This window comes from Pediculus humanus, genomic scaffold (genome assembly GCF_000006295.1).
Source record: "Pediculus humanus corporis 1103172107610 genomic scaffold, whole genome shotgun sequence".
NCBI lineage: Eukaryota > Metazoa > Arthropoda > Insecta > Psocodea > Pediculidae > Pediculus > Pediculus humanus.
This window is the reverse complement of record NW_002987224.1, coordinates 181,974-189,412: the sequence shown is the minus strand read 5'-3', so window position 1 is coordinate 189,412 and position 7,439 is coordinate 181,974.

Sequence of the window (7,439 nt, the reverse complement as noted above, 5' to 3'; positions counted from 1 at the left end):
TCATTTTTATTTTTTCTCTCCTTTTTTTCCCTTTTATGGATCGATATATCGATCGATCGATCGATCTATCGATTCGTTTTTATCTTATTTAAATTTATACTGTTAATCGTTCAACTGATAATAAAAAAATTAATTACGTAATTTGTATTAAATGTGATTGAATGAACCGTAATAACTGATAACAAAAAATATTTATTATTATTATTATTATTATTATTATTATTATTATTTTCCCACGATGATAATTATTATTATTATCACCAACGTATTTCCTCTCTCTCTCTCTCTCTCATTGTTTAAACATGTTTCGAATTGAATTTTTATTTTTTTTAAAAAAAATTCAATGGAAAATTTTTTTTTTCTTTTTTTTTTATTCGTGTTCGGTCATGATAAGGTTGATGATAATGATAATAATAATAATAATAATAATACGATTTCAATAAGTTTTATTATTATTATCATTATTATCATTATTTAATAATAAACAAAGGAGGAAATAACGATTAAAAACAGGAAAAAAAAAAAAAAGGAAAATTGATGGATTAAAATGTATTGAATTATTTGTATTATTATTATTAATTGATAAAGAAAAATTGATTTATTCGTTAATTATGTACATAACAAGTTAATAAATGCGTGCGATCATCATTTTTATTTATTACTAACATTAATAATAATAATAATAATTTTTTTTATTTTATGTTGTTCAGCAAAAAAAAAAAAGAGCCCGAGGTCTGTCATCATTCTTATCCTTTTTTTTTATTAAAATGATTTAGAAAAATGTTAAAGGAAGATGGGTAAGGGGAGGAGGAGAAGGAAAGGAAAGGGCAAGGGGCAAAAAAGAGACACGAAATTGTGTGGGGAAGAGGAGAAGGGGGTAAAGGAAAAAATTCGAAAGCGTTCATCGTGAAAATCAATTTGTGTAAAAATGTGAGAAAATGAAAAAAAAAGGCGTTAAAAAATTCAGATTTTGTACTTTTTTTTTTTGTAGGTTGGTATGGGAAATGTGAAGCGAAAACAAAAAAAAAATTAAATTTTCACAATTTCCAAAAAAAAACTATTCTGGAAAAAATTAATTAACTTCAATTCCTGTTTTTCTCCATTTTTTTTTTTATTATAAACTTTTTTTTAAAAAAAAAAATTCCTATTAAGGTTTAATAAAAATCTAAATAGAAATCTTGTTATAAATAATAATAATAATAATAATAATAATGTTTAAAAAAAAAAAAGTTTTAAGAAAATGTTTTTCTTTTTTTTTTTTTTTTTTGTAATTTAAATTTAAATTACATTCGAGAACATTCGGGGAAGAACATTTTTTTCTTATCTTTTTTTTTTTTTTTTTTATAAAAAAAAAATAATTTTTTATTATTAATTTTTTTTTTTTTTTTAACAATTTAATTCGAATAGATTAATTTACATATTAACATTAAAATAAATAAATGTACATTAATAAATAAATAAATAAATAACAACAACAAAAAAAACAAAATAATCAACGGAAAAATGAAAAGGAAGGGGGCAGAAAAAAAAATTAGGAACAATTAATAAAAGCCATAGAGAAAAAAAAAAAAATGGAGGAGGAGGGAAAAGATTAAGCAATGTTGCCAAGTCGTGCGTTTTTTTTTTTCATTCGCAAAAAAACGGTTTCATAATAAATAATGAGTGCGTGGAAGAAAAGGAATAAGGGATGTTGTTGCCAAATCATTAGTAGACATTAAACAACAATGCCAAAAAAAAAAAAAAAAAATTTTTTTAAATTGTAAAAATGTGATATTAGTGTGAAATAACATTAGTAAGGTAAAAAAAAAAAAATTGCCAACCATTTTTTTTATTATTATTATTATTATTATCTTTATTAAAAATGATTTACGCACGTATAAATAATTTAAATAATAATTAAAATTTTGTATATATAACGATTTTAACATTTGGTCATTATTGCTAACCTAATAAAAAAACGATCAACGACAACAACGCTCTCTCTCTTTTTTTTCGTAATTGTATAATTTTGGCGGAATCACGTGACGACGGTTAAAAAAAAAAATAACGGAATTTTTATACATATACGTTTTAAAAAACAGTTTTGCCAACTGATTTGATTTTAAGAAAAATAATAAATAACTAATAATTTTAATTTTTAATTTATTTTATTTAAAAATAAAAAAGGAAAATAAAGTTTTAAATGTTTTATTTAATCGTGAAATAAATTTATGATGTAAATTTGAAATAACTGAAATATAATTTATTAGTAAAGTTGTAAAGTGAATATTTTGGCAAAGATACATATTTTTAAGGGGGGAGGGGAGGGAGAGAAGGGGGAAAGAAAAATGAAAAAGGGTAAAATTAAAAAGAGAAAGAAAAAGAAGAAGAAGATGAAAAAGGAAAAGAACGCAATCGATATATGTATGTACATAAGAAATTATTATTTAAAAAAAACCGTTTTGTGCCGGATTTATTAAACGATAAATATTATTATTATTATTATTTAATAAAAAAAAAAAATTATTTACGTAAGTTAAAGGGGGAAAGCCGCCATTTTGTAAAAAAAAAATTTTATTATTTTAAAAGAGTTTTTAACTAAAATTTTCGTCGAAATGTTTAAATAAAATAAAATAAAAAAAATGCGGGGGAGAAAGGATTATCATTATTATTGTTTTTATTCATTTTTTTTCTTCTGCTGTTTTTTTTTCCAATGGTTTCTATTGTTTTATAAAACCGTTTGTGCAACAGCAAAAAAAAAAAAAAATTAAATTTTATTTATTATTTAAATATAATAAAAGTGAAAACATTTTTTTCTTTTTTTTTTTAATTAATTTTTTTCTTTCATTTTAATTTTTTTTTTTTTAGTAAAATTAGTTTCCGGTTTTAATTAATTAAAACAAAAAAAAAAAATTTTTTTTCTTTTCTTTTTTTTAAATATATATTATAAAAAATGAAAAACAGGGATGGGGGAGGAAAGGGGAGGGGAGGGAGGAAACGAGAAAGAGAGAAAAGTTTTTCAATGTTTATCATATGTAAATATGCGTGTGTGTCGTCGTTTATTATTAAAGTTTTTCACATATGAAAAAGTTTTTTTTTTTTTTTATTATAATTACGATAATGATGATAATTATTAAATGCGTGTGTGCGTGTGCGTGTATATATATATATATTTAAACTCGAAGTCAATTTTATAATATATATATATATATAAAGGTTCGCGTTAATTTTATTTTAGAAAATTTTCCACCTTTGAAAAATCAACGAATTGTAAATTTTATTCACGGTTAAATGTTTTCAACAGCGTTTTTCCAGCTTTTTTTTCAGTTTTTTTTTGTTCTGGAAAAATTTTTAAGGATTATATATATGTTATATATAAATATATACGCATTTTTTTTGTTGCGTAAAGCGTTATGTATTATTAATTGTTTTTTTTTTTTTTTTTTTATTCGTTCGTGCAAAAGAAAAAAAAAGTGAGAGAAAAAAAAAAATTTTTTTTTAACGGAAATTTATATATATTTTTTTTTTTTTTGGTAAAATTAAACCTTTTCCTTTCCTTAAAAAAAAAAAAAAAAATCATATTTCAATTAATAAAATATAATAAAAAATGCCTGGAAAGGTTAAAAAAAAAAAAAAAAAAATTTTCCGTTCGAAATTATAAACTTTCCCATAAAAATTGGAAAAAAAAAAAAAATTAATTAAGTAATTTTATGATTAAATTAAAAAAAAAAAAAGTCGGGAAAAATTTTAGGCGCGCGTTTTTTTTTTTTTTTAATTTTTTTTCTCATGCTGTTGTTTAAATTTTAAACGTTTACGATTGTTCGTTTCGTTTTGTTAAATAAACTTCATGTAATTTAAATGGGAAAAGTTGAGAGGGTTGATTTTCAAAATTACTTTGTCTCCCCCGCCTCCACGCCCCCCCCTCTCCCTTCTTATTACCCTTCATTTCTACAATCACCCCCCCACCACCGCCACCGCCACCCTAAAGTTATAGATTTTATTCATTTAAAAACTTTTTCTTTCAATTTTAATGCATTTTATCTAAATACGAAAATAATGAATATAGAATGCAAATTAATTTTCTTTTTTTTTTTTGGGGGGGGGGGGGTAAAAGAAGGGGGGAGGATTTAAGAAGAAGAAAAAAAAAGAAAATAGAAAAGAAAAAGAAAAAAGGAAAAAAAAGTTTTCCATACACTTCCATCTTTTTTTTTTCAACCCTCCAGGCCTTTGTAAAAAATAAACTCATGAATCCCCCCGTCTCCCCCCTAATCTCGTGAAATTGGATAAAATGTTTATTTTTTTTGATAACAAGATGAACAAAATGAATTTTATATCAGCCTTTACTTGTTGCTTTTTTTTTTTATTGTTTTTCAATTTTTTTTTTATATTTATATTTATATAATAAATATATGTATTCGAACGCGGTTTTTTATAATATATATATATGACGTCATTCGTGTGACGTATTTAATGGATTTTATAATATAAAAATGAAATTTTTTATTTTATTTAATTAATTAATTAATGACGAATGATGGGGGAGAAAGAAAAAAGTTTTTCGTTTCGTTAATCACGCGTAGGATAAGGTTAAAGGTTAATGACGTCACAAATAATAAATTAATGATAAATCAGGTGATTTGGGGGGAGGGGAAGGGAAAAAAAAGACATTAAGGAAATCTTTTTTTTTTTGTCGATGACAGTTGATTAATTTTTGACCCCCCCACAAAAAAATATGAGTGTGAATCTTTTTTTTTTTTTTTTTAAATTTGTTATATAATTATAATTTTTTTACAAAATTGTTGGGGGGGGAATGTCGGTTTCTTCGATTGGGAAGAGAGAAAAAAATATCAAATTTTAATGATTTTAAATCAAGATTTATATATCTATAAGAGAAAATTATTGAGTTTTCTTTTTTTTTTATTATATAAAATCCATCGTTTATCATCTGATTTAATATTCTTATTTTCAATATGAACAATTTCTTATAATTTAAAATATTATTTATTAGACATAATAATAATAATAATAATAATAATAATAATAATAATAATAATAATAATAATAATAATAATAATAATAATAATAATATAATTCATTTTTAAATAATCCGGTGTGGAAAACCTTGAAACGGAAATGGACGACGGTGAAAAAATTTTTTTATTTATTTATAATAAAATTAACAACAAAAGAATTGATAATAATCAGAAATTTATCGTCGTATCGATTCTTTTTTGAAAACAAACAAACAAACAAACAATGTCGGTACATATTAAGTCTTGTTGTTGTAAAAAAAAATTTACGATTAATGATGCGTTAGATCCAAAAAACAGATGTTTAAAGTTTTTTTTTTTTTTTTTTTGTTTTGTTTGTCGAGAATAAAAAATGATAAATTTACGTTAGTCATGATGAAACAAATGAATTGTTTGTAATAATAATAAGAATTTTAGGCTGAGGTTAATAATAACGTGTCAATAGAAAAATTGAAATTCGATAAAGTAGTAAAAAAATTTTAAAAGAGGAAGTTGGGACGAGTGAGAAAAGCGGAAATGATTTCGAGATTATAGAGTAAACATGGGACTCATATATGGGTCTCAAGTGTAATTTTTACCTTTTTAATAAAAAAAAAAAAAAAAATCAGACGACGTGAAAAAAAAAACGAAAACATTTAATTTTAAACAAATCGAAAAGATAAAAAATATAAAATAATAATAATAATTTATATAATGGTTAAAAAAAAAAAATTTATAAACACGGGGGTAAATATTTAGCTAATTAAAATTTTAGTCAGAATTTTACCTGCGGTTTTTTTTCTGTTTTAAAGTAATTACCATTTACGAGATAATCTTTTGAACTGGCCTCCAGATGCTGCTGCTGGTGCTGCTGCCGGTGGTGGTGGTGATGGTGCTTAAAACAATCCCAAAATTCTCTTTTTTTATTTTAACTGGAAAAAAAAAATTCTCCAAAGTTTTTTTTGTGTTTTTTGCTTTGACGAGTCCACAAGTAAAAAAAGTTTTTTTTTATAATTGACTTCAAGAGATCCTCAGTTAAAAAACTTTGTTTTAAAATCTCTTTTATTTTCATTCTTTTTTCCTTCCCCCCCCTTTCTCCCCCCTTCCCCACATCTTTTTCTCTTTTTTATTTTATTTTTCTCCATGGATTTTCTCTTATTTCTCTCTTTCTCTCTCTCTCTCTCCCCTCCCATCCCATCTCTCCAAACAATTCCACCCGAACATTGTTCGTTCGACTTTTTTGTTCCACTGGTTTTTAAATTTATGAAAAAGGAACGCACCAGAAAGAGAAAAAGCGAAAGTTGGAAGGCTCAAATTATCTGAACGTAATAAAGGAAATAAATTGCCTGGAATTCTGAATATGAGAACATCTGAGGCCTAAAAACATTTTTACTAAAAAAAAATCTCAGCGGTCGGAAAATAGAAAATAAAATTTTATGTTTTTTTTCCCTTTTTTTTTTTTTTAAAAAAAATATTTTCACAATTTACCTCGCCTTTTTTTAATATTATTATTATTATTATCATTATTATTATTACTATTACTTTTTATCATTTATTTATTCATTTATACAAACATATATATATTTTTTTTTTTAAAATAAGGTAAAATTATTTATTGTTATTATTATTTAAAAAAATAAGTTTAAAAATGTTAAATATGTAAGAAGAATAACGGGATTGTGTATGCGTGCGCGGGTTGCGTTAAAAAATGCGTTAAAACGCGTGTAAAACAATGCCGGGGAGAGGAGGGAGGAAGGAAACGAGAGAAATTTCAAGTAAAATGCCAAAAAATATAAAATTTATTTAGTTACTAAGTAAAAAAGTCCTTTTAACGTTGGATTTGATTCAAAACTTTATAAGTTTACATAACTTTTTTTTTTTTTTTTCGTAATCAAAATGGCGCGCGAAGAAAAAACCATTTTTTTAATTATTATTATTATTATTATTATTATTATTATTATTATTATTATTATTATTATTATTATTATTATTATTATTATTCGCAGTTCGAAAACTTTTTTAAATAACTTACGTGGTACTCTTTAAAAAAGAATAATAATAAAACAAATGAAATTTTTTCATAAATGTGACGTAACAATAAATGTACATGACGTAACTTTATGACGTAACCACGAAGAAGAAGAAAAAAAAGATACAATAAATGCTGTATCGATTTCATTTTTATTTTTCTCCCCCAACCATCGTTTCTTTTAATTTTATTGGCTACAAAATTATTAGATTATTATTATTATTATTATTATTAGAGAATTTTCTAGTAATAAATAATATTTAAAGAGAGAGAGAGAAAGAGAATGTGAGAGTGAGAGAGAGAAAAAAGATGTTTTCAAATAGAAAATGATTAGTGAAAATCGTTAAAATTTTATCGGTCAGTAAAACATTGTTTTAGATTTTCCTTAAATAATAATAATAATAATGATGATGATGATGATG